Raw genomic sequence first — 27,414 nt, forward strand, 5'->3', positions numbered from 1 at the left:
CGTAGTAGGTCCTCGGTGAGGTTTTGGTGGGGGAACATCCCTTGTGCTGTCTTCGGTGGTGTGTGTTGGTGCCCAGCCTCGGAAGGGTCAGCTTGGAAGGGCTTGAGTCCTGGACGCCGTGTACCCAGCAAGGAGGCCAGCCCCGGTGGGGATGGGCAAAGTCAAGACAAAGGCCCGGTTGTGCCCTCGGAGAAAACCCAAACCTGAGTTTCCCTGAGGCCGAAACTGCCAGTGCCTGGGCCCGCCTTGTTCCCATAAAGGGAACTTTGTGTGTGGTTCCCGGCGGTGGAGAGGCAGCCGGCATCGTGCCCGGCGCCCAGACGCTCCCTGGGAACGGGCGTGACCGCCTCGGAGCCACAACTCTCTGGGACGATAACTCCTGTGACCCCTGACCTCTTAGAGCCGACATGGGGCCAGACAACGTCCAGACAGTCGCGTTTGGGACAAGTCTGTTCTCCGTGTCTCGGGGCCGGCATTGTCGGGGCCAGACCAGACACATTCTTTCTTGGAAAACCGAGTGGGTGAGGGCGGCAGGGATGGGGCTGTGATGGGAGGCATCTCGTGAGCCGGTCTGTGCCAGCGGGCAGTGGGGGGCCGCGGGAGCCCCGTCTGGGAGCCAGCGCCCCGCCTCGCCGGCTGCTGCCCCCTGAATGGAGGGCTTATGTGGACACTGGGAGCTGGGGCGCCGGGGCTCGGGATGTATAGCTGGCGGAGCTGCTTCTGCCCCGGGTTTCCAGCAGAGAGGACCCGGTGCGGGAGGAGGGAAGGGACCGAGGCTGCCCCTGTCTCTGGGTACCAGCCGGCCGGGCACACTGAGGATGGTTTGGGCTGTGAAGGAATGAGCTCTTGCCGTGTTTGGGGACTGAGTTCTCAAGGAATAAGGGGTCTGCAGGTCAGTTGGGGGAAGGTTCCAGAGCAGGTCAGGGGCAGATATATGGGTGCCTGACCACCCCATTTAGGAAAGTGGTGTAGGAGGGGACCCTAGACCCTGCTTCTGCGGAGCATGGTGGTGAGGGCAAGTGGCTTCTCAGAACGGAAAGAGCCACTCTCATTCAACAGGTATTCCCTGAGCACCTACTATGTGCCAGGCGCTGCTCCAGGCCCTGGGACACAGCAGTGAACAAGACACCTGTCCTCATGAGGCAGGTGTTCTTATAGGGGGACAGGTCCTAAGCAGACAACCAAGTGGATGTCATTGGAAAGTGTGGAGGCAGGAGTTCTGGGGGCAAAGAACGGTGGCCATTTAAAGTAGCGTGGCTGGAAAAGGTCTCTGTGATGAGGCATCCTGAGCAGAGGCCTGATGGAAGTGAGGGAATAGCCATCTGGGTACCCAGGCTCAGTGTACCAGGCAGAGGGCTTGGGAAGTGCAAAGGCCCTGAGGTAGGAGCTTGGCGTGTGGCAGGAACAGCCAGAAGGCCAGTGAGGCAGGACACAGCGTGGGAGGGTCAGGGGGGAGGAACAAGGAGGTGCAGGAGGCGGGGCTGTGAGGCACCTCCTCCCCCCTGCCCTCCCCCCAGCAAAACCACAGGGCAGTCAGGGCAGAGGAAGCTGGTGCTGGGGCCAGGGAGGGAGCAGCGAGGTGGTGAGGGTGGCCGGGTTCTGGATAGATGGATGGTCCGAGGTTTGCTCCTGGATGGGCTTGGATTTCTGCCCCTTCATCGCACACGATGCGGCCGTGGATAAGGTACACTACCGAGAGGCAGGGTTGCTCCCTCCTTCTGCAGACATTATCCTGCTGTGTGCCCGGTGAGAGCAGCCTGGTCCCTGCCTGCAAGGAGGGCGGGACAGGTGAGAAAATCAGTAGTCACAGCATCTCACCACCTGGACCGAGCTGACTGAGGGCCAGGGCTTGGCTGTCCAGCACATATTTGAGGAACGCGTGAACAGACGGAAAGAGCACATGGGTACAAGAGCGTAAGACACAGCATAGGGGCATCGAAATGACACCGGGGAGAGGTTGGGAAGGCTTTCCAGAGGGAATCTGAGTCCAATCTCAAAGTCCACACGGGAAAAAGCCTGATAAGAAAGCCTGGACGTTGCAAGTGGAAGAAACAGCATGAGCAAAAAAGTGGAGTCTTTAAAAAGCTTGGCTTTTTGGGTCGGTTAGAACTTTCCAGTTGCAAGAGATAAAAAAACTCAATCCACACAGCCTAAGCAAAAGGCAAGTGGTTTGCTGAACTGTAAGCGGCTAAAAAGTCAAGGGATTTCAGGCACAGCTGGATCCAGAAGCTCAAACCCTGGCATCAGTAATTACCTCTCTCTGTTTAAGCATCTGTTTTCTTTCTTCCTGGCCTCATTCTCAGAAGGTCATTTGAGCAAAAAAAGTTTCAGGACTGGCTCTGACTGGCCTGCATACTCACTGTCACAAGGGTGGGTGATGTCCCCATGCGGCAGACCGAGGCTGTGTACCCACCCCTAGAGCCCGGGGCCAGGAGTGGGGTCAGGGAGTCCAAGACAGAATCGAGCTGCATCACCAGAACAAGAGAAGCCCGGTGCTGGGCAGACGGCTCAGCTGCCCACCCCAACTTGTTAGGGACAGCGTGCATATTTTCTTCTGGTGGGTGTTTGGGAAGGGCAGGGGCAGGGAAGGGGGCCGGGATGAGGCCAGGAAGGCAGTCAGAACCGGGTCATAAAACGCCTTCATATGTGAGAGTTTGACCATCATCCTTGAGGTGGCCCCGTGCCTGGTGCATAGCAGGCACTTGGTAAACTTGCCTAGGTGACCTGTGTGTCTCGTGGATGCCCTCCAGATGGTTTTAATCAGGGAAGCAGTGCAATCAGATGAGCGTTTGGGAAGACCCCTAGCGAAGCCTGGGCCGGGCTGGGCTGGAGGCCGGCTGGGAAGGGGCCTGGGGCCAGGACCTCAGGTGGGCCCAGCGCAGAGCCTGGCCCCGGGCCCCGGGCGTGGGGTGGGGGGAGCCCCTTCCCCCTCCCACTTCGTCCTGTGACAGCCTGGCACGCTCAGCCCCGCGGCCCTCTCCATATGAGGCTGTCTGGACACATTTGGGTGGCGGAGTTGGATCCTATCATTAGCTTTGCCCCCAGCATCCTCTCAGCCCTCGTCTTATCCGGAGAGCTGTTTCGTTCACTTCCCTCTTTTAGCTGCCGACTAATGTTTGTGGCGGACGAGCAGGGTGTGTTTCTAAAAGCAGCTGGCTGCCCGGTGAGGCCGCCTTTTCACTTGGGTGGCCCTGCTTCCTGGGCTGGCACAAAACTCCCTGCGGTTGAATTTTTTTTCTCCATAAAAACTCGAGGGAAGAGGTATCCGGATCCCCTCGTCTGCCCTGGCTCCTCCCAGGAGCAGAGAAGATGCTACAAGGAGTCTGAGGTCTGTGAAGTCATAGTAACCCGCCCGCCACCCCCCGCACCTCCTGTGTCCCGTCTGTCGCCAGGAGCGCGGCTGGGCTGGCGGCTGGCATTGGAGCGGTCCAGCAGAATATTCTCTGTGGGGCTGAATTTGCTCTGCCTGCCTTTGGTTGCTTGTGGGGGACCTTTGGTGCTCATGAGATTTCTTGGGTAAGGAAGCATCACCCCTCGGAGCCGCCCGATGTGCCGGCAGAAAGTCAGTGGGTGGGGTCTGAATGGTGGCCCCAATGGCCCCCTGAGCAGTGGCTAAGAAGGTGAGATGGGACCTCCCTCCTCTAGGGTCACTGCCTGCCTCTGGCCCAGTGTTTTCCTGGTGGACGGGCTGGCCTGGAATGATGGGAGTGAGGGGTGGGGGCCCCAGCCCAGGAACTGGGGGGGCGAGTCTGAGGACCCTCAAAGCTGCCGTGCCCACTGGCTCTCTTGCAGCTGCGGTGCCCACCTTCCAGAAAGGAGCCGCTGGGCAAGGTCACCCTTGCTCCCCTGCCCCCGGCTCCCCAGCCCCGCCGGCAGCCGTCTCCCCTCCCACTCGCCTGGCGGTGGTAACCCCCCGCCGACGGTTTGGAAGGGGCTTTCCTCATTACTGCAGTTTAGTCTGCGTTGGTTTAATTTGAAAGACTTATTGCCTCTGAGTCAAAACATAAAAATCCCCCTGGATGCGCCGTGGTGTTCACTGCCTTGGGAGCTGCTGGCGCCTTCTCTGGGGGGGGTCCTTAATCCTTCCCTTCCTGCTGCAGCCAGGTGGGCGAGGCTCCTGGGTGCTGAGATCCCAGGCCTCCCCCACCCGGGTCTTCTGGGGCAGACGCTCAGGGCTGGGTGTCAGGATGAGTCCTTATCCTTATCTGCTGCCGCTGGTTGGGGAAGAGCGTAGCCCCCTTGTCTGAGTGCTGAGTGCCTGGGGGCGCCGAGTGACACCGTGAGCCAGCCGCCTCCAGAGTGGCCGCTTCTAAGATGGTCTGCCAGGGTGTGGGTAGAAATTTGTAGCTTTATTTTTACTTTTATTTCCTCCTGTTTAATTTCTGTCTTTTTGGGTGTGTGTTTCATAATGCATGTCATCTATCGATACAGAAGCATGTGAGTATAATGCATGCACAATATATGTCTTTCAGAGGATACGTGCTTAAAAGTTGGCAAATGGGGTGCATAACCAAGAAAAGGCTGATATATTGTGCTGTAAATGAGCTCTGGTTTGTGAAGGGAGGGGCATCACTGGGGTCCAGGGGAGGTTGTGGCGGAGGACATGCGGGTGCAGGGGACGGATGGCGTGGGCGTGGGGTGGGCAGACGACAGGATCCTGGCTCTTCTTTCCCGTGCTTTGATCACTGTGTGTCATCCAGGTACACGTGGACACGAGGGCCTGGGGATGGTAGAACAGGCTCTTGGAGGAGTTTGGGGGAGAGGTTTGGCCCCTGTAGACACCATGGTAGACACCATTTCTTAAGGTCTAGATCAAGGGTTCGCAAACTCTAAGGGCCAGATAGTAAATATTTAGGCCTGTTGCAACTACTTGACTCTGCTGGTATAGCGGGCGAGAAGGAATGCCAGAGGCAACCTGTAAACCAAAGGGAGTGGCTGTGTGCCAATAAAACTTTATTTACAAAAACAGGCCGTGGGCCAGATTGGCCCATGGCATCATCGTTTGCCAAACCCTGGGCTAGATTAAGAGGACAGGCCCAGCGAGGCTCAGAGCCAGCCAAGATGACCCGCCAGAAAAGCAAGCCCCTTACCTTGGTCCACTACCCTCGGGGGTCTTGGGGGCAGGGGCGGCCCCACAGAGAGTTGGCAGAGCAGGAAGCAGCCCCTTGTATCACCCTGTAGAACATGCAGCTCGGCAGCACGCTTCCACGCCTCCTTTAGAGCCAGAGAAACATGGCTATGGGAGGAGGCGGGGCCCTGCTCATTGTAGAATCGAGAAGCAGCAGAGCCAAGAGAGATTCAGAGGCCCTCCAAACTGCTGTCCCTCAGGATGTGGCAGGGAAATGTGTGGGAAGAACGTCCCCTTCTCTAACAGGGTGGGAACGACTAGAGTTGAAATCTGCCAAGCTCCTCGCCTGCAAGACTTCTCAGAGCCTTTAAGACGCGGGTGGGCCCTGGGAATCTCTAGGAGGGGGTATAATATTTCCCCAAACTCAGAAACAGTTTTTCAGGTGCTTAAGGATCTGTCCAGACCACTTTGGGGAAGAGCTGATCTCCTTCGACTCTTTGTTTTATAGACGTGGAAACCTCATGCCCGAATGCGAGAGGCCGAATGTCTTGCCCAGGATGACAGGGGAGGCTGGTGACAGTGTGGGATGTGTACTGAGTTCCTACTCAGCCGCCTCCCTCCAGGTGTGGCCTTGCCCTGACACAGAGTCACAGACACGGTGTCCGGGGTTGTGCTTCTGGCCACACGAAGGCGGTTTTGTCCCAGAGATGCACTGCATTCTTTCATCCGAAGCCCACTCTGTCTCTGGCTTTCTCAACCTTGCACTGTTGACCTTACGGGCAGGATAATTTTTTTTGCAGCATCCCAGGCCTCCACCCACTGGATGTCACCCCGGTTGTGACCACCAAAAATGTCCCCAGACCTGGCCAAATATCCCCTGGGGGTAAAATCACCCCTGTTAAGAACCACTGTTCTATCTTAAGCCAGCACGTGTGGAGCCTGCATTTCCTGGAGTTGTCGGTAAATGGTAGAAAGATTTGCCCAAGCACTGATGGAGTGCAGGAGAGTTCTCGGGGCGGTGGAGGAGGCGTCCCAGGCAGGTTGCTGGAAGAGTTCCGAGGGTGTGAAGCAGGACAGGGGGAACCAGACGTGGTTCAGTTCTGCATTAGGGTCGGGTGGCCCCAGCTGAGGGGTTCCCAGGGCGAGGGGGGCGTGCAGGTGGAGAGGAAGGCAAAGGTGAGATCCCGAGTGGATGGAGGGTGTGTGCCCCGCGGTCAGAGGACTTCATGCCAGACCAGGAGGGGAACGACCCTGTGGGTGGGGAGTGTTCTGGAAAGGCGATGGGGGTGGTGGAGGGGACAGGTGAGAGGGTGCAGAAGGCAGTGGGGTGGAGATTGTCTTGGGAGGTGAGCCTGACAGCCAACCAGAAGTCAGGGCGGAGTCCAGGAGACCTCCGAGATCTCGGCCTTGGAGGATGGTGGGCTTGAGTGCGGACGTGTGCAGTGGGAGGGGTGTGGAGAACATTCTGCAGCTGGTGTCATCTACAGACATTTTCTTCTCGAAACGTTGATGCTCTGGAGGTTTTAGGGTGTTTTCTGGGCCTGCTGCCTTAGAGTCCAGGGAGGAGAATTGCCCTGGATGATGGACAGCTGGTTCAGAGTAGCCCAGGAGCAGGCGGCCACACATCTGTGCAGAGAAAAAGAGAAACCTGATGGGCTGCGTGGGTCTCGGGCCACCGTTTGGGGGTACACGGGGTGCCCTTTCTCACCAAAGTTTTTAATCGGTCGCTAGGTGTCTGCATTAGGGCGCCAGGCACATGGGGAGGGTTTGTTTCAAAGTCTAACACGAGCTCACGGAAAGGTGAGGGACTGCGCCCTGTGGTTGCTTAGTTAGGTGTTTAAGGTGATGGAGAACGTGCAGAGGGCTCCGGAGGGTCTGCCTGGTTCTGTAGTGATGGTCTTCCAAGCGGGTGGATGGCGTGGAGTAGCACGGACATGTGTGTGAGCCAAACTGGGGGGCAGGAGCAGCTGCAGGAGCACGTGAACCGTTTGAGAAAGCCGCTCTGTGACAAAGCGGGCTGAGGTCAGTGTGGGAACAGTCTTTGGTGCTTGTCTCAGAAGTTTGTCTTCGTGATCTTGGGCTGAGAAAACAGAATACTCTAGACAAGGCTGCTTCAACAGCAGACATTTCTTACAGTTCTGGAGGCTGGGAAGTCCAAGATCAGGGAGCTGGTAGAGCTGGTGTCCGATGAGAGCCTTCTTCCTGGTTTGCAGACAGCTGTCTTATTGTGTAGTCACATGGCAGCAAAAGAGAGATCATCCCTCTCGTGTTTCTTCTATAACGGCACTTATTATATTCGTGAGGGCTCCACCCTCATGATCTAATTACCTCTCAAAGACCCACCTCCTAAAACCATCACTTTGGGGGTTAGCATTTCAATATATGAGTTTTGGGGGGACACATTCAGTCCATCTTTTTTTTTCTTTTTTCTTTAAATTGAATTATAGTTGATTTACATTGTTCTGTTTCAGGTGTACAGCAAAGTGATTCAGATATATATATATATTTTTATATATATATATATATATATAATGTATATATATATTCTTTCTTAGATTCTTTTCCATTATAGGTTATTGCAAGATGTTGAATATAGTTCCGTATGCTATACAGTAGGTCCTTGTTGCTTATCTATTTTATATATAGTAGTGTGTATATGTTAATCCCAAACTCCTAATTTATCCCTCCTCCCCACCTTTCCCCTTTAGTAACCATGTTTGTTTTCTATGTCTGTGAATCTGTTTCTGTTTTGTAAATAAGTTCATTTGTATCGTTTTTTAAGATTCCACATATAAGTGATATCATATGATATTTGTCTGACTTACTTCACTTAGTATGATAATCTCTAGATCCATCCATGTTGCTGCAAATGGCATTATTTCATTCTTTTTTATGGCTGAGTAATATTCCATTGTGTGTGTGTGTGTGTGTGTGTGTGTGTGTGTGTGTGTGTGTGTGTATCTCACATCTTCTTTATCCATTCATCTGTCAATGGACATTTAGGTTGCTTCCATGTCCTGGCTATTGTGCATAGTGCTGCTGTGAACATTGGGGTGCATGTATCTTTTCGAGTTAGAACGTAACAACATCTTAACCATTTTTAAGTGTACACTAGTGTTAAGTACATTCATGATGTTGTGCAATTATCACCACCATCCAGCTCCCTCTTTTCCTCTTGCAAAATTGGAACTCTGTCCCCATTAAACAGCAACTCCATTTCCCCCTCCCCCAGCCTTTGGCATCCACCATTCTACTTCCTGTTTCTATGAATTTGAGGTACTCTTGGTACCTCATATAAGTGGAATCACACAGTATTTGTCTTCTTGTGACTGACTTATTTCACTTAGCATAATGTTCTCAAGGTTCATCCATGTTGTAGCCTATGACAGGATTTCCTTCCTTTTTAAGGTCAATTAATATTTAAGGTCAAATGGATTTACACATTTTGCTTATCCGGTCATCGGTTGGTGGACATTTGTGTTGCTTCCACCTTTTGCCTATTGTGAATAATGCTGCTGTGAACACAGGTGTACAAATATCTGTTCGAGACCCTGCTTTCAATTCTTTTGGGTCTTTACCCAGAAATGAAATATGGTCATTCTATTTTTAGATTTTTGAGGAACTGCCGTACTGTTTTCCACAGTGGCTGCACCGTTTTACATTCCCACCAACAGTGCACAAGGGTTCCAGTTTCTCCACATCCTCGCCAACATCTGTTCTTTTCTAGGTCTTTTTTTTTTTAATTTATTTATTTATTTATTTATTTATGGCTGTGTTGGGTCTTCATTTCTGTGCGAGGGCTTTCTCTAGTTGTGGCAAGCGGGGGCCACTCTTCATCGCGGTGCGCAGACCTCTCACTATTGTGGCCTCTCTTGTTGCGGAGCACAGGCTCCAGACGCGCAGGCTCAGTAACTGTGGCTCACAGGCCCAGTTGCTCCGCGGCATGTGGGATCTTCCCAGACCAGGGCTCGAACCCGTGTCCCCTGCATTGACAGGCAGATTCTCAACCACTGCGCCACCAGGGAAGCCCTTCTAGGTCTTTTTAAACTCAACCTTTTATTGAGGGGTAAGACATCCCGAGTAGCTCCATACCTTCCTGCCTGCCCAGGCATATATGTGTAGGTATCTCTGGGGACACCGCTATTTGATTAAAATGGGCTTGCCTTTCATATTCTACCCTGCTCTTCTCACTGAATGCGTGTGGAAATACCCCCAGGCTCCAGTGTGGTTCTACCTTGTTTTTTCATTGCTGTGTGATGAATGGTTCATGGTACAGATGCACCAGAGTTGTCCACCTGATGAGTCAGATATGATGGAAACACTTAATTTGGACTGGCAGAAAATGGCAGTGCCTCTGTAATAAACACATGTACAGATATCCTCAGTACAAGTGCTTTTATTCTTTTTTTTTTAAATTTATTTATTTTTGGCTGCATTGGGCCTTCGTTGCTGCGCATGGGCTTTCTCTAATTGCAGTGAGCGGGGGCTACTCTTCGTTGCGGTGCGCGGGCTCTAGGTGCGTGGGCTTCAGTAGTTGCAGCATGTGGGCTCAGTAGTTGTGGCTCGCGAGTACAGGCTCAGTAGTTGTGGTGCACGGGCTCGGTAGTTGCGGTACATGGGCTCAGTAGTTGTGGTGCACGGGCTTAGTTGCTCCGTGGCATGTGGGATCTTCCCAGACCAGGGCTCGAACCCGCGTCCCCTTCATTGGCAGGTGGATTCTTAACCACTGCGCCACCAGGGAAGTCCCCGGGTGCTTTTATTCTTGTGACCCAAGCCCCAGGAGTGGAATTGCTGGGTCAATCCCCAGTTTGTTTCCCCAAAGCTGCAAGATTTCAGATCCCACCAGCCACGTGGGTGCACACTTCCTCCCCTGCCCGCCAGCAGTAGGCGCCATCTGTCTACTGACTGTGTAGTAATCTGGGGGGCGCAAGGCGATAGATAGCTCGTTAGTACTTAATTTTTTTGTTTCCCTGTTTGCTAGACAGATTGGGCATCTTTTGGTACAAGTTTATCTGCCATTTGCATTTACTTTTTTCCTCTGAGTTGCCTCTTCAAGTCCTCTGACCATTTGACTAATGTGCAATAAAAGGACCAGAAGCAAATGCGACAAACTGTTGACAGCGGTTCATTTTAGGTGCTGAAAATGTGTGTCTCTTTTGTACATGTTTGAATTACAAATTTTCAAAATGAAAAAAAGACCAATACCTAAATGAGAGTGTTTTAGGAAGATCGGTCGGGGTCAGAGAGGTGCTGTGGGCAGGGAGACCAATTTGGAGACTCTTGCAATAACTTTGCGGGTGGTGATGACTTGAACTGTGAGAGTGGGGACAGATTTGGGCAATTATAGGGGAATTTATACCAACTGGTGATGATGTAGGGAGCCAAGAAGAGAAGAAATCCAGGAAGATGAGGGGTTTGAATCTGGGTGACCGACCAGGAGAACGAGGACAGAACTTGGCAGAGATGCAGAGGCTGGGAGGGGGCTGTGTTTGAGTATGGAGAAGAACTGAGTGGGAGCGAGGGGCAGGGTTGCCATAAGAGTGATGCCGTTCAATGATGCAGTTGCCATAAGGGTGATGTGTCAAGTTCAAGGAGAGATGCTCCCTGGAGCCACGAGAGCAGAGGAGCCCGTGGAAAGAGGGCCCCTCAAGAACATCTGTGTTTAAGGGGAGGAGGAAAAACTGGCGAAGGAGCTGGATGGGAGCCTTGCAGAACAGGGAGTACACCATCACGGAAACCAGTGTTTCAAGGTCAAGGTCACAGTCAGGGTTTTCAAATGTATTTGTGAGGCAGAGAAGATGCTTTTTTTAGGCCGTTCAATTTATCGATTAGCAGGTCGTAACTTGGAAGAGCACGTTTCCTAAAGTGGCTGGGGCCTGAAGTCAGCCTACTGGGTTCTGCAGCCTGAGTGCAGGGAGGGTGACCGAGGCCACAGGAAGTGAGGCTGGCTGCAGGAGAGTGCCCTGTCACTGGGCTCTGTGGCATTCTGGCTTGGTTTCAATGCTCTTCACCCGTGACTGTGGATTGAGCTGCCCTTGGGGGCCATGCTAGGCACCTGCCACTACAGGTGTCCAAGACGGGCTTGACAGGCTCAGGGTCTGTGGGGGAATCCACCAGAAGCCGCCTTCCTCTTGAGAACCTCAAGAACCTTGATCTACGCTGTTCAGTGTCTGTTCCCAGAGCAGCCCCGAGGGAACAGGGGAGACATGAGTCATTTCCTGGACAGCAACCTGTCCCAGCTTCTTAGCCATTTTGGGCTTGGCCTTTCATAAATTTATCTTCCTTTTGAAGTCCACCTCCATTTCCTGCCAGTTCTGTCTCCTGGTCGGGTCTGTGAAGCACCTGCAGTGAGAAACAGCATGTGAGCACGCCTGCGAGTATTCACGTCCTTCTTTTTCTTATTCCAAATGAAAAGAAGAGAGATTGGCCAGGAGGTCTAAGGAACGCATTAGCCAAGTAAATGGTGACATTCTATCTCTGCCAATTTTCCTCTCCAGCATGACTCCTGGGAAAACAGCTCCTTGTCTGGACCGTCTTGGCCATTGGCTTAAAGATGCAGATGGGGTGGGACCAGGGATGGCTGCCAAATGCCTTAGCTTTGTTCAGCGTTTGTTCCCGTAGCGTCAGGATAGAGGGACCCCCCTTTCATCACTTTCTGTGCCTCAGGGTTTTTTTCCTTATTTTCATATAAAATGAAGCATTTTTTATTGTGGTAGAATATACATAAAATTTACCACTTAAACCATTTTTGAGAGTAGAGTCCAGTGGCATTAAGTATATTGTTGTGCAACTGTCACCACCATCCATTTCCAGAACTTCTTCATCCTCCCAAAGTGAAACTCTGTCCCCATTAAATACTAACTCCCCATTCCCTTTCCCCATGGCACCCAGCCTTCTACTTTCTGTCTATGAATTTGACTACTCTCAGTGCCTCGTAGGAGTGGAATCACACAGTATTTGTCTTTTTGTGATTGGCTTATTTCACTTAGCCTCAGGGTGCATCCATGTTGCAGCGTGTGTCGCAATTACCTTCCTTTTTAAGGCTGAATGACAGTCCAGTGTGTGTGTCCACACTGCTTATCCGTTCATCTGTTGGTGGACACTTGGGCTCCTTCCTCCTTTTGGCTATTGTGAATAACGCTGCTGTGAACACAGGTATACAAATATCTGTTCGGGACCCTGCTCCCAAATCTTTTGGTTCTATACCCAGAAGTGGAATTGCTGGATCATATGGGAATGGTAATTCTATGTTTAACTTTTTGAGGATTTGCCTTACTACCTGCCACAGCAGCTGCACCATTTTATAAAATGAAGCATTTTTATTGGGTGATCTTTAAGATATCTTTGTGCTTTAAAAGCAGGTTGTGGTTGTACGGTTCCGTGGTCAGTGGTTGGAAGATGACCTTTGGAGTTAAGATTTGCTCCCCGGAATGTCATGTGGCGGTAATAATTACAGCCACCACGTAACCCATTAATACATATGAAAGGCAAGGTGCCAAAAATGCCTCACATGTCGTGAGGGCCATGTAAGCATCCAGTATTGTCTGAGGACCTACTGTGTGCTGGGAACTTTTTGGCCTCTTTGAGTATATTCATTATCTTTGCAGAATAGGTATTTATTATCTTTCTCATTCGTTTTTTTTTTTTTGGCCATGCCTCACGGCACGCGGGATCTTAGTTCCCCAGCCAGGGATCGAACCCCTGCCCCTGGCAGTGGAAGCCTGGAGTCTTAACTACTGGACCGCCAGGAAAGTCCCTCTCTCTCATTCTCGCAGGTGAAAAATCAGTGATGCTTTCTCATGATGTTGGTTTGAAGTGGTATTTCTTGGGCTGTTAACACACTTCAAATTTTCTGTTTACCTAAAAGAAATGTTCTAATTCTTTCTTGCTGGTTCTTAGCCTGCCTCCCCCAAAGTATTTATGGAACTGCTCCCCTCACAGCACTTTTTGTTAAGCCGTGCAAGGGTAGCTGCTCTGTGGAAGGAGGGGACGTCATCTCTCCGTTTCGGGTGCTTTCTGCTTCCATCCGGCAACCCGGCGGCGGAGCGGGGCGGGGTGTGGGATGAACTTTAGGAGCAGGCTTTCTGATCTGTCGCCTCCCCACCTGGCCCCAGTGCCTGAGTCCTGAATCCCCGTCATGACGTTCAAGGCCCTTGCCGTCCACACCATGTTCCTCTCTCTCCCTCTCTCCAGTTACTGCTCAAATCTTCCAAATGGCATTCTCATCACTTGATTACCCTTCGGGTCCCAAAGACAGCTGCCCACCTCTGATGGGGGGCAGGGTTCTCTCACCAGGGGGTGGAGGGGTCTGCGTGCTTCTTCCCTCAGCTCATCTCTGTTACTGAAACCCCAGCCTTGGTCAGGACCCCTCAAAGGGGACTTCCCTGAGGGTCCCACCCTTCCTCCACCCTTCCTCCACCGCCACCCGTCTCAGCAGCCCCCCAGGTGGTGCATCCTGCTTCTACTGTAGCTCTCTGAAGACATCATCTCTCCTGTGAGGCTGTGGGCATCAGGCGGCTTGCTGGCCTCAGTCTCTGCACGTGCCCCCCCCCCCCCACCCCAGGCTCTGCCTCGCGGGACAGGCCGTCGAATTTCCCCAACGGATCATTAGTGGTTAGAGAAGAGCAAGGCTATGTCGAGACTCTTTTTACTTTTTCCTGATGGTTTAAATTTTTCTTCACTGTGTGAGAAGAAAGACTACAAGGAGAAAGTCGGTCTGTGGGGGCTTCCCCAGTGGTCCAGTGGTTAAGACTTTGCATGTCCACTGCAGGGGGCACGGGTTCGATCCCTGGTCCGGGAACTAAGATCCCGCGTGCCGCGAGGCATGGCCAAAAAAAAAAGAGAGAGAGAAAGCCAGTTTATGGATGTTCAAACATAAAATAACACTAAGGGGCTTCTTCCCTAGCTGGGCTCCTGGTGGGTAAAGCAGCAACGGTTGCCTTAGCCCACGTCCCCAAAGGGAGGCAGAGGTGTGGAGGGGGGCACACCAAGGAGGGTCTGGCGTCTCAGTCCAGTGATTCTGGGCTCCTGTCTTCCCCCTCCAAGATCAAAGTCAACACCTGAAGGTCTGGAAGAAACTTCTCCATCAACTCAAGTGAGAGGTGGAGGGGGCCTTTCTGGTAGCTTCTGTCCAGTTGTCCTAGAAATGCCCCACTTCAGTTCCCAGCGCACCAGAGCCAGGTCTGAGACTCTAACCCCGGTATGACTCCCGCTGCTTGGCGCCCCCTAAAGAATAGCTCTATGCGTCTGGGGCGGGGGCGGCCGGGGCTGGCCCCCAGGTGCCTCTGAGACGGGCAGGGACTCGGCTGGGTGGGCCGGGGGACCTGATACTCAGGTGAGCCAGGCCTTCACCGCCCAAGGTACTGGTTTGATTTTTTTTATGAAGGGGGCCCCTCAAGGTGACTGGCCCACCCAGGGGAGCTGCCACTGCCGCTGTGGCCACTGTTGGTTCCCCTCCCCGTTCCAGAGCACAGCCCAGGCAGGTCCTCGCACCCACAGGGGCCCAGGTTCTCACCCCGGAGCCGCTGGCCTGCCTGGCCAGGGAGGTCGTTGACTTGTTTTAATTTCAAGACCTTCCTGGTTTGGGGACAGGACACCCTCTCTGGGGGGACGGGGGAGCAGGGCGAGGCTGGAGGGGGGGCAGAGGTGCACCCCAGCCCCCCCCATCCCTGCCCACAGCCCTGGCACCGCGGGAGGCAGCTCCCACTCAGAGCCTCAGCCCCGCCCTCCTGATGGCGACGCTGGGCCAGCGGCGGCACGGAGCCCAGGTCTGTTGAGGCTGCAGGGTCTCCACCCTCCTGCTTCCCACTCCCTTGCTTCCTTTCCACTTCTTTCTCTGTGTCTCTCTGTCTCTGTCTCTCTGTCTCTGCTTCTCTCTGCCTTTCTGTCTCTGTGTGTGGGTCTCTCTGTCTCTGTCTCTCTGTCTTTGTGTGTCATTGTCTTGTATCTCTGTATCTCTTTCTCTCTGTCTCTTTGTGTGTGTCTGTCTCTCTATATCCATGTCCCTCTGTATCTCTACCTCTGTCTCTGTCTCTCTCTGCTTCTGTGTCTCTGTCTCTCTGTGTCTCTGTCTCTCTGTGTCTCTGTCTTTCTCTGTCTCTGTCTCTCTTTCTGTCTCAGTCTCTCTCTCTGTCTCTGTCTCTCTGTCTTTCTGTGTCTTTATCTTTCTCTGTATCTCTGTATCTCTTTCTCTCTGTCTCTTTGTGTGTGTCTCTGTCTCTCTATATCCATGTCCCTCTGTATCTCTACCTCTGTCTCTCTCTGCTTCTCTGTCTCTGTCTCTCTATCTCTGTGTCTCTGTCTCTGTCTTTGTCTGTGTCTCTCTTTCTGTCTCAGTCTCTCTCTCTCTTTCTCTCTGTCTCTGTCTGTCTGTCTCCCTCTGTCTCTGCCTGTCTGTCTCTGTCTGTCCCCTGGGAGGCCAGTGAAGCCAGGGTGGACCCTTCTCACCGAGACCGGTGTGACTTCAGCAGGATGGGAAAACTGAGCAGTGTGCCCTGTGGGGTGGGGTGAGGGAATTCAAGAGGGTGAGACGGGTCCTGTTTGTCCGGGGTTTGGAACTGCTGCCACATTCCCCATCCAAGGTCAGCAGTCTGGCCCCCCAGAAGGTGCCCCACCTTCCCAGTGAGGGAGCGGGGAAGAGAGGGAGGCTTGAAACTGGTGCCTGGAGGACCTTGAGCCTCAGGGGGTGGGGGGAAGGAAACCTCTTCCTGCCTGTGCCCCCACCTGGGGGAGACCTGGGGATGGGGCTGGGGTGTCACTCAGCTCTCCCCCTCCCCCATTTCCACTGGGGCCTCCCCACGGTGTCTGCTCCTGGGTCTGGACACAGCCAAGGCCCTGGGCGCAGGGGGCGTCCTCTGTTCCCAGCAGGAGGTGTGAGACCGGCTGGGGGGTCTCAGGTCTGCTGACCGGCGTCAGTTGGGGATCAGAGCCCAGGCTGTACCTGAAGCCCCCTCCCTGGGGACAGCCGGTGGCCACGGCCCGGGGGCAGTCCTGGCAGATGGCCCACCAGCCCCGGGCTGCAGCCTGCTAGGCAGGCGCTTGATTCTTCGCTGGTGAGTTTCTGTTCGTTTCATGACAAGTTGCTTGGGAACAAGACAGCTGGTCGTTGCTGGGAGGGGATGTGGGAAGGGGGAAGTGGTGAGTGCTGTCGTGAATCTGCCCCTGCATGCCGGCTGGGGTCCACACCTGCCAGGCTGGGCCCACCTGTTGTTCTGGAACGTGCCTTGGGCACTGAAAGGGCGCACTGCCTGCCCGTGACTGTTTGCTTCGGTGCCTCTGTGACTCCAGCCTTGCTTTGCTGGGCGTCCCTGAGTGGGGTGGAGGGAGAGTCCCTGGGTCTCGGGGAGGATGCAGCAGCAGCAGGAAGGGAACGGGTTACAAACCAGCCTCCCATTGGGCCTGCAGCCTCCCTTCTGGAGGGCTTTTAAAAACTGGCCGGTTACCTTGTAATTGTTCCCAGCAGTGAGGAGCGAGTCCAGTGTTTGTTTTGCCTTCTGTGTTCTCCTGGCCAGCGGTAACCAAGGGCCGCTTCCCCTTGGTGACGGCGGAGCTCGCTCAGGCCAGGGCTGATCCAGCCCGGGCGAGGGAGGCCTGGGGACCCGCAGGGCCCGGCCACTGGCAGGGAGACACCCTGCTCCCGGGGCACCAGTGAGCCGCCTGCACTCCGCTTCCTTCTCCCTGGCCTGAGGACCAAGGGCTTCCCTCCTGCGGTTCCCCACCGACGCTGCCTGGGCACTGGCCCGAAACATTCCAGAACTCCGATCCTCCGGTAGGTGTCTGGGAGACCGTGAGGCCACTTGCTGGCAGGCCATGTGGGGCTGGGTCGAGGGCAGGGTCGTGGACCTCAGCCGGGATGCTGCTTGGGCCCGGGGGTGACCTTCATTCTAGATTCTGGCAGAACCCAGGATCCTGAGCTAGTTTTGGGGGAGACTTTGCAGGGAAATGGAGACCTGCTGTGAAACAGCCCAGGTCGTGGAGGCCGGCCAGGGAGGGCTCCGTGGCCAAGAGGGACCGATCCTGGATGGCCGGGATTCTGGTCGGGTGGGGTTGTTTGAAGTGAAAGGAACGGCGTTGTAACAGGTGTGGCAAGGAAGCGTGAGGCTCCTGGATGCTGCTGGACTGGCTTGGCTGGTCGGGAATCGGGGATATTTGGAGGAGCGGAGAGAGCTGAGGAGGGCTCAGAAGGAGCTTGGGGAGGGGGGAGGGGGCCCCGGAAGTGGTGTTGCCCCCACCTTGGTCTTCCCAGACCCCGAGTGACCGGGGGCTTCCAGAACGTCTGGGCCAGGGAACCACAGTCTGTTTTGTGCGCCCGACGGGGCCCTGACAGGCTCTGCCCGTGACTTCTGTTAAACTCGTCGGCTTCTAGATTTGGTTTGTTGGGAGTCAGAGACGTTTCAGGACTGGCTTCCTGAAGAGGGATGGACGGGCCTCCATTTCTCTTTCTTGCTGATGTGTTTCCTCCTGGCCTCTGCCTTGGGGAGGGCCCACAGCACGTCCCCCATCCACCTGGGCACACAGAGCACCTGTGTTAGGGCCGTCCGGAGGCAGTCTGCATTTCCAGCGGGCTCCCAGGTGATGCCCCTGCTGCGGGCCCACGGGCTCCCCAGGGCGTGACCGGATGCAGGGCACGTGGGGTGACGGGGTGACTGGCTCCCTGGCTCCCAAAGGGATCACTTCCCCAGGAGGGACTCGTACTGCTCCGCGCGCAGGATCTCAGGCGCGTCTGCTTTTCCGTTTGGGGGCCTGGAGGGAGGGTGCTGTCAATCAAGAGCGGGGCTATCTGGGCGGGGGAGGGGCTGGGACACGGCGCAGGGGGAGGGGCCTGAGCGCCTCTGTCCGACTTTCACACGGATTCCTTCCACCAGTCCAGCTGTCGATACTGTTTAACCTCAGTGATTCATTGAAGTGTGTTTCAAGGGAAGGCGTTGTGTTACAGAAACGCGGGTCCCAGCGGCTTGTTTTGTTGGCAGGTCTTGCCGCCTCAGCAGAAAAGAGGCGCTTTTGATATGGGAACGGAAACTTGGGACAGCGTTAGAAGCACTCAGTGTGCTGGGCGGGAGGGGACCGTGGTCTTCCTGCAGTTCTGGGACCGCACTGCCAGGCTGCCCACCTGGGGGTGGGGAGGGCTCCCCACACCTGGGTCTGGGGCCTGTGCCCCCCGCGGCTGTGACGAGGCTGGCCTTCCTTGACACTGAGGGGTGGGGGACACGTCCTCTGCTCCCCATGTCGCCTGTGAAGGTGATGCGCTGCTGTCGTGATTTTATGGAAAGTCCAGCTTGCAGAGGAAATACCTTTCTGAGCGCGGTCTGTATGGCGTCGCAGAGCAGCCCTGCCGAGGCGCGTGCACGACTCCTACTGGGTACCGGGGCCCTGGTCCAGCTCGAATGGCCCATCCTGGGCTTGCTTGGTTCCAAAGTGGGGCTGACAGGTTTGCCAGACAGGCAAGTGCCTCCGTCTGGCTTCTTCCTCCCTCTGCCCTGATTGTCACCCCGGACTAGCCCATTAAATGGATATTGGACCAATTTCCCTTTTTCCACTTCCCCTTTCTTCCTTTTATGTTCTCAAATGTGATAAGTGGACCAGGCTCACCCCAGATCCAAGTTGCTTTCCCAAGAAACTTCTCCAGATGTGTCTGTCCCGGCTGCCTGGCCCCAGAGAGCACAGAGGCATGGCACCTCACCTCCACGGCTGCCACCCCCATCACCCCCTTCCCGGAGCAGGCACAGCGGGGAATGAGGAGGAGGCATCGGGAGAGCTCTGCAGAGGCAGACAAAACCACTGCCAGCCTCCGGCTTCCTGTGGAGACCTCTGTGTCGCCATTAGTGAGCCTGAGACGGCGAGAGGCAGACACAGAGCTGGGTCACGGACACCCCGAGGTGGCCGTTCTCTGGGAGATTGCTGAGTTTGCAGTGGGGAATGGGTGTCAGGATTTGCATGGCTACTTTCTACCGTTGGGGAGCTACCGGAGACGCCTTCTCAAGAAGCCCTCCCTCCCTTCCTTCCTTCCTTCTCCTCAGACCACTAAACTACAAATACATGGCCAGTGCTGGCTCTTTTATTAAGTGCTAAGCTTTTCATGGGATCCTCACTTAATCCTTAAAGCAAACCAGTAGGGTTGAACAGTCATCGTCCCCATTTCAATGGATGAGGAACCTGAGGCTCAGAGAGGTTGGTGTACTTGCCCAAGGTCGCCCAGCTTGTGGAGCTGAAGGTTAAGCCCAGGCAGCCCAACCCCAGACTGCAGTCTTCTCCATCTTCTCCTTGATCCACCGTGTTTCAGTTCCAAGAAGTCTTGGATCGGGGCCTCAGGGCTACTCAGATGAGGATCCCAAAGGGATGGACTGGGCCCTTGGGGTCATGATGGCACATCTCCATTTTGCAGGTTCAAGAACTGGACTTCTTCCCCCAGTGTATCCAATATTGATACAGTTTAGAGATATCTACCAAACTCACAAGAGACTGATGTATAAACCTGAGGTGGGACACTCGGTGTACTGAAGATTTGCGTTTGCCTCTGAAAGGGGCAAATGGGAGGCACTGAACCGGAGCTCAGGGGAACGGGCAAGAGGCCCTCAGGATTTACGCCTCAAGCTTTGTGGCCCGATATCCCTGTTGTCACAGGAGTAGATGGAACAAGAGCTGGAGTCCTTGGTCCATGGATCAGGCCGCCATCTTCCCGGGTTCTGTGTCTGTGTCCTCACTCACCGCCACCTTTTAAGCTTAAGCAGTCCTTTGCTTAGGCAAGGTATGATCTCACCTATGGGATTATAGCTAGTTCGGGTTACATGCTGGATCCTACCACTTCCCAGGATCCCACCCCCTGGTCCAAGCTGCATCCTTGCATTGACTCCCTAGCTGGTCTCCAGCTGTCAACAGCCTCTTCTCAGCACAGCAGCTAAGAGGGATTCTGTTAGAAGGGAAGCATTGCGCCCTCTGCCTGCACAAAGCCCTCTGCCGGTTTCTTGTCACACTGAAGACAAAATCCAAAGTCCTTCTTTGTGGCCCTCAAGGCCTGGTGTGCCTGCCCTCTGCACACCTTGCACTGTCTCCTCAGTCTCTTCCTCCCTCTGCTCTGGCCATACCGCATCTCTGTTTTTCCCCTGCCATGCCACGCATGCTCAGACCTCAGGGCCTTTGCACGTCCTGTTCCCTCTGCCCAGAACACACTTCCCTTTGAATAGTCACATGCTTTTCTCCTCCCCTTCCCCCAGGTCTCTGTCCATGTATCACTGTATCAGAGAAACCTCCCCTCACCACCTTCTGCCATCCCTTGCTCTGTCCTCACTACTCTGCTTCATTTTTCTTTAACACTTATTACCTGGCCCTATGTTAGATATTCATTCAGTCAACGCTTGTTTCTTGAGCACCTGCTTTGTTCCAGGCAACATTCTAGGCGTGGGGGCTCCCACCGTGAACACACAGATAAGAATCTCTGCCCTGAAGCTTGCATTGATTGTTCAAGTGATTGTTAGGATGGCTGTTATGTCTCCCCCACTAGACTGTAAGCTCCATGGGGGGCAATGATTTCTACCTATAGAGTATGTATGTGCATAAGGTATATAGTAGGTGCCTAATAAATATTTTTGGAATGAATTCCAGCCCTAAATCACCTTATTTGGACTTGGCTGTTTTCCAAACACTCATCAGCTGAACATTTACAGACCACCTCTCAGATTGGATCACTTCTGCAGGTGTCTATCTTGTAGGTTTTGTCAGTTTTTGCTGGTTTCCACCTGGGGAAGATGCTTTCTGGGAGCGTAGGTAGAACATTCTCCTACTTTCCCAGACACCGACCATCTGTGGCCCACAGTTTTGAATCATCCACTTTATTGAGGTTCTCGGGGACTAAGGAACAAAGAAAGGATCTCAGGAAGCCCATGCTCCCCGACTGGGGTTTAGCAGGTGCTTGTGGGACGGGTAAGTAAACAACTCAGGTATTTATGAGCACCTACTGTATACACATAGGCCTTGAGCATGGCCCTTTGAGGCCCACTTTCTGTGTTTTCCACGAGCAAGTCTGGCCAGAAGGGGTCTGTGGGAGATGGTAGTACCTGGCATGAGAAGCTGGGGTCTCTCCAGGTCTTGAGCGACGATCCTCACGAGAACACAGAAACTCCACCCGTTAGAACAGGTTTGCATATGGCAGCAGGTCCGGTCACACTGTGCGTTAGCCTGGGGCCCAGCTGGCCTGAGCCAGAGCCCTGTGGTGTGGCGTCTTAGCTGGCAGACAGGCACCGACAGAGGGAGTGAGCAGGGGCTGAGTGGCTGGGATGGTTTCCTGATAACACACAGAGTGCGCCGCCTTTGCCAGTTTGGCCTCGGGGTGTTGACCTGCTCTGTGAAAAAGCTGGGACCTGGGAATCCTAGCGCTGCCTTGTACCCAGAGTCAGGTGTGTGTGGACGAGGGGTCCCCAGCGGCAGCTGTGCATGTGTTGGTCAGTCTCTGCCTGCACCACGTTTCGGGTGCAGACACGAGGATGCAGGCCCGCATTCCGGATTCCTCCAGAGAAACTCGATCTACAGGTGCTGTCTCAAGGCAGCGGGGTTGCCAAACCACAGCTCTGCGCTTTTTCTTTCGGAAGAAAGACAAGGGGGGCGGGGGGGGAGCAGAGAACTCAGCTCTAGAAGGCTCCACGCTCCCCACATATGAATATCGTTAGCTGTGTACCCGTGCGTAACCCTGGCTGACGGGCCTGGCTCTGCCCGCCAGGTCTCTGCAAGCTCTGAGCTCCTCTCTGCTCTGCACCCCTTTCCACACTTGCCTCCTGCCGTGTGGATTTTGGAGAAGTGCATGATTTTCATCCATTTATGTTTTTTTTATTTGTTGCGAAATTCACATAACAGTGACCGTTTTAAAGAGGACGGTTCTGTGGCATATAGTACATTCACGATGTCATGCGGCCACCACCTCCATCCAGTTCTAAAATGTTTTCATCCCCTGCAAGAGACACCCTGACCCATTAGCCGTCACTCCCCATTCCCCCTTCCCTGGCAACCACCAATCTGCTTTCTGTCTCTATGGGTTTACGTATTCTGGCTATTTCATAGAAGCGGGAGCGTCACTATGTGACCTTTTGTATCTGCCTTCTTTCACCAGCATAAAGGGCTGGAGGTTCATCCATGTTATGGCAGGTGTCAGTCCCTTATTCTTGTTTATGGCTGAATGATATTCCATTGAATATATATTCCACAATTGGTTCATCCAATCGTGCATTGATCGACATTTGGATTCGTCCATTTATGGTTTTGTAACAACAATAAGACAACAGTAAGGAAATGTGAAAGAAAGGGAATCCCATAAGTTCATCACTCTAAACAGAGAAACATCATGTTTCCACCTTCCTTTTCATCTCTTTTCCTGCATGTGCCTGTATAATTTTTTCTAGATTTTACTCTTAGGCCAGATACAGCTGTGTCCTTCCTTTTACTTAAGATAGCAAACCTTTTTCCGTGCCTCTCAAAGAGTGATCCTTTCAGCTAGCATCTTGGATGACTGTGTCCATCTCCATAGATGTAGCTGGGGAGCCCCCTTCCTGCCTCCTCGCATCACCCCCACGTGACCAGCCGGTGCCGTGGGAATCTAGCACCCGGACCCTTCCACTTGCCTGGAGGTTCAGGGTGAATTTATCCGCCACCTGTGGGCTTGCTGAGCCCCCTCCTCCCCGCCTTGTTGAGTTATCAGCCCCGGTGTTCAGGACTTCCCAGGTTGACGGGATTGGAGGAGGAAGACCAGCAACCTAAAAGAGGAAGTTCCTGCAGGCTACTGTGGCTTTAAAGGATATATAAGTCCTTTTTTCACCAACCGGCCTGTGAGGCCCAGGGATTTACCTCTCCCTTGGCATCCTGTTGAGTTCCGTGAAATCCCACCCAGGATATGGTGATTAGGTTGCACTAGGAGACACGCTGCCCCATTCCTTTTAGAATCCTGTCCAAGTTCATTGGCTGTGGTCCATTCAAGGTCCAGTTGACAAACCTTCAGCCCAACTAGTTGCGCAGAAACTCCTGAGCGCCTTCAGACCCCACGGTCAGTTCCAAGATCGGGAAGCCTTTTGGTAGGTTACTTTCACATTTGATTTTCTTCTTCGAAAAATGGACAGTGGGATGGGGGGTTCTGAGAGCCCAAGATTTTGAGGGTGTTGAGAGGAGAGGTGGCTGTGAAAATGAAAAGAAACACAGGACTTCCCTGGTGGTCCAGTGGTTGGGACCATGCTTCCCTTGCAGGGGACATGCGTTCAATCCTTGGTCGGGGAACTAAGATCCCGCAAGCCACACGGCGTGGCCAAAAATAAGAAAAAGAAAAGAAAAGAAACGGCTCTAAGGCCAGCCTGTTAGGGAGAAATTCTTAACCTCCCACACACGACCATCATTATAGTCAAACAACCCAGATGTCCTTCTATAAGGGAAAGTTACCAAAATTGTGATAATGGAATATTATGCAGCTACTAACGCATAAAATTGATGTAGGAGCTAATATATTATGGCTTGGAAAAAGTGTGTGTGGTGTGATCCTTTGCTATAAGTGGACGGTCCCTGTATCTGCACTTGATTGGGAGGGGGACACTTTTAATTTATACTGTATACATTTCTTTGAGATTTCTTATGAGCACGTATAACATTTGAAATATTTCAAATCAAGATAGAACAAGAAATTTTTTTAAATTGTGGTCATCAATCCAAGCCTGTCAGTTCTCACTTAATGTGGATTTGAGATTCCAAAATGGTGAGCTATAATTCCTTTAAACCAGCAGTGTCCTAATGCCCTGGAGGGCTCATTAGTATGCAGAGGGCTGGACCCCACCCTCAGCGTCCCTGATTCAGGAGGTGAGGGCTGGGGCCCAAGCCTTTGCGTCTCTAACGGGTGATGCTGATCTGCTGATCCGGGGACCCCACTTTGAGAACCACTCCTGTGAACCTGTTTGCAAGAGAGCATCCCTACGGCCTCTCCCCACTGTAGACGTTTTACGGGACTTCTGCCCCTGCTCTTGACCTAAAGGGTTTACGTTATTTAATGGGGTTTGAGAGGTTGTACAACCACAGGTGGCTGTGCTGGAGCGGTGGTCTTACACGAGGGGACTGGGCTCCTTGGGCCACCCTGTGAGGCCTTAACTCGCACCTGTCTTGGTGTTCCCTGGCTGAGTGCTCTCTTGCACTTGGCATTCAAGATTCCATCCTTTTTTTTTTTATTTTATTAATTAATTAATTAATTAATTAATTAATTAATTTATGGCTGTGTTGGGTCTTCGTTTCTGTGCAAGGGCTTTCCCCAGTTGCGGCGAGCGGGGGCCACTCTTCATCGCGGTGCGTGGGCCTCTCACTATCGCGGCCTCTCCCGTTGCGGAGCACAGGCTCCAGACGCACAGGCTCAGTAGTTGTGGCTCACGGGCCCAGTTGCTCCGCAGCATGTGGGATCTTCCCAGACTGGGGCTCGAACCCGTGTCCCCTGCATTGGCAGGCGGATTCTTAACCACTGCGCCACCAGGGAAGCCCCATCCTTTTTTCATCTCCTCATGTTAAAAGGAGGCAGGAGGGGGCAGGGAGCGGCATGTATTAAGCACCTACTGTGTACGCCCGATGCTGTGTTGAGTGCTTTAGCTACCCTGAATGCTGCCCTTGCCCCTCTTTTACACCCCCGCGTGGTTTGAGAGCATCACCTGGGTCTGCCGGGTGGGATAAGGGGACCCGAGCCCCTCTGCCTCTCTGTGAGCTGATTCCTCTCGCGGCCTTACGTCTCTCCCTGGCCTCCCTCCTGCTCATTCTTCCTGAAGGGATGTGGGGTGACCCACATGACCACTCTCAGAGGTGACCTTTCCCAGTTGGCACATCCCGCTGAAAGAGGCCAGAGTGTCACCTGCTCCCACTCAGGCCTCCGGGCCCTAAAGCCTGGGCGTGGCCAGGCTTTGTTCCAGGGACCCCTGATGGAGGCCAGCGGCCGGTGGATTGAGCGGGTGAGCGAGCATCCTGCGGGAGGCCAGGGCCTCCAGAGAGGACCCTTGTTTCCCTGTGGAGGCTTCTCCAGGCGCCCACCTCGGGGAAGGTGAGCCCCACTTTTCTCGGGACCGGAGTGAGCTCACTGGGGCCACCAGGCCACCGGGGATTGTAGGCTTCTGCCACCAGCCCAGTGGGGTGAGGAAGCACCTGCATCCCCGAGCCTTTCCCCTTGGGCACCCATGGGCTCTCCCTCGGAGGTGGCCATGGCACTGTCCTCCGTGCTGCCTTCCTGCCCCTTTTCCACGGGGCCCCCTCAGCTCCTGCGTGGACCAGGCAGGCCCAGTGTGATGGACCACCCAGCCTGAGCAAGGTTGGGGGTCACCATCTAGACTTCGTTCCCACTGCCACTCCAAGGCACATCTGCTGCTGTCTCAGAAAACTTTCAGGAAGGTCTGTGTGTGTCATTGTGTGTCACTCAGCTCCCTCCAAAGAGCAGAGCTTCTCATCTGAACAAAGCACAGGCCGTTGCCGTTATAACCTTGACTCGGCTGCAGCCGTGACTTTTTTTTTTTTAATTTTTAGTCTCTGAATGAATGTTGATGCTATTTCCCAGGGACAAGGCTCAACTGATTCGAGCCCTTTCTGAAAGTGCCATGAGTAATCTGGGTCCTTCCGTAGGTGTTTACGGCAGGTGCATTTTTTGGTCTTTTGAAGTCAGAGGCTAGAGCTCCGGCCCGTGTGGGATTTTCTCTCCAGAATCACTCGTCAGAACTTTCCAGAAAGGTCCAGTACTTTTGGTTGATTCTAGGGGCAGACACTGACTTTTACTTCCCTGCTTGAGCAAGAAGACAGCTTTCCTGGGTCTTCCTGGGCATCCCTCCTCAAGGGATGGGGTAGGGTTAGGGTAACCACATGGCTCTTGTCCTCTGGTTGGTGGCACCTTGGCCGGGGCTCCGTGGCCAGGCGGCACAGAGCACGCCCACCCTGGGCGCTCCCACCACCGAAATGTGTTCTGGAGCCCCGGCTGATGAAGCACAGAACCCTAATATGCAGGCTGCAGAAGTGGCACCCTGATCTAATAACCGATCGCTCAGGCCTGCTTCTCTTGCAAAACCCTGGGCTGCAACCAGCGATGTGTGAGGTGGGGAGGCGGAGGGAGGGAGCTCATTTGATCTGCAGGTGAAAGGAGGCTTTATAAATAGGTCACCTTGTTCCACATCCTGAATTTTATTCTTTCCCCATCTTGGGTCGAAACAATGGTTTTACTGTTCTGGGGTCAGTCAGACGCACTGAGGGGGAACTGAGCTGAAAGGGGGTGAGTGTACGTCTGCCGCTCCTCAGTGGCCGCCTCTGTGTGTCCCCTGCCCCCCACCCCTGTTCCATCCATTTGTCACCGGTCACCTTGGACCGTGTCTCCAACAGAGGGTATTGCTCGTTCAACAAACCTTTTTTTTTTAACAACAAAACAAAAGGATAATTTTTAGTAGTTCCAGGGCCAATTGATCCGAACGTGCTTTTTTGGAAGGCGGAACTGCGGAGCTGTGGCTTTAATTGAAGGGACAGCGTCAAGTTACGGGCAGGTGCTGAGTGAGCTGTCCCAGCTGAGCCAAGGTTGGCATTCTTGCCCCCTCCAGCCTCTGCTCCCCCCGCCCCACCCCTGCCGAGGTCCTCTGTCCTCACCTCCCCTTCTGGCCTTGGCGGGGCACAGAACCACATACAGCTGCCAAGGCTGGGTTTCCCGTCTGAGCATGGAGCAGTTCTTTTCTTGCTTGGGGCCCACGGAGACAGATAGCTACCCCATTTTTGCTGGGAAAATTAAAATTTGTGTTGTGGAAACAGTGTAATTGGAAGTCTTAGGAGAAGTCGTTATAGAAATACTGTCCCCTTTGGGGATGGCCCCAGAGCTGTAGCTGGGAATTCTTGTCCTTTTATTTTAAATGCCCTACTGTCTCCATGTGTATCTTCCTGGGTAAATTAATCATTTATCCTGTGCTTGCTTTATAAGAAGTGACACACGTGGAGAGCCTGTAGGAACAATTGCTCTGGGGACAACTTGTGCTTGTGACTGTAGTGCGTTCAATCAGTATTTTGCAGCCTTTTATTCTTTTTTCTTTGCTTAAACATTATTTTCATTGCAAAAGGGAATACATGCATTAAAAATTTTTTTTCATTTCAAAAAGTCCTTAAAATGAACGCATCTTTCCTTCCGCCCCACCCTCCAGGACTAACCGTTGTGGAAGGTTTGGTGTTTATCCTTCTAAACCTTTCTCTATGCCTACAGACAAACGTTCACAGATAGCATCTTTTAAAAATTCTGTTCTTACAGACATGGGATCGTGCTCTGCATGGTGTTCTCTGATTTGCTTTTTAAAATCTAACAGCGTGGTGTTACATTTTGTGTAACAAAATGTGTTACATTT

At 53.5% G+C, this 27,414-nt stretch overlaps 1 protein-coding gene across 4 annotated transcripts in view; it reads left to right on the forward strand.

Annotated features, from left to right (window-relative positions):
* SPSB1 (splA/ryanodine receptor domain and SOCS box containing 1) overlaps positions 1–27,414 on the forward strand; it is a 71,185-nt gene that overhangs the window by 26,066 nt on the left and 17,705 nt on the right. Inside the window, exon 1 of one of the 4 annotated variants that reach the window (XM_059912290.1) lies at positions 16,689–16,835. The exons of the other annotated variants lie outside the window; for them this stretch is intronic. The gene's annotated coding sequence lies outside the window, so the exon portion shown is untranslated. Of the gene's footprint in view, positions 1–16,688; positions 16,836–27,414 lie in introns of those variants that run through there. 4 annotated transcript variants of the gene reach the window in all.

The sequence above is a fragment of the Balaenoptera ricei genome, chromosome 1 (genome assembly GCF_028023285.1).
Source record: "Balaenoptera ricei isolate mBalRic1 chromosome 1, mBalRic1.hap2, whole genome shotgun sequence".
NCBI lineage: Eukaryota > Metazoa > Chordata > Mammalia > Artiodactyla > Balaenopteridae > Balaenoptera > Balaenoptera ricei.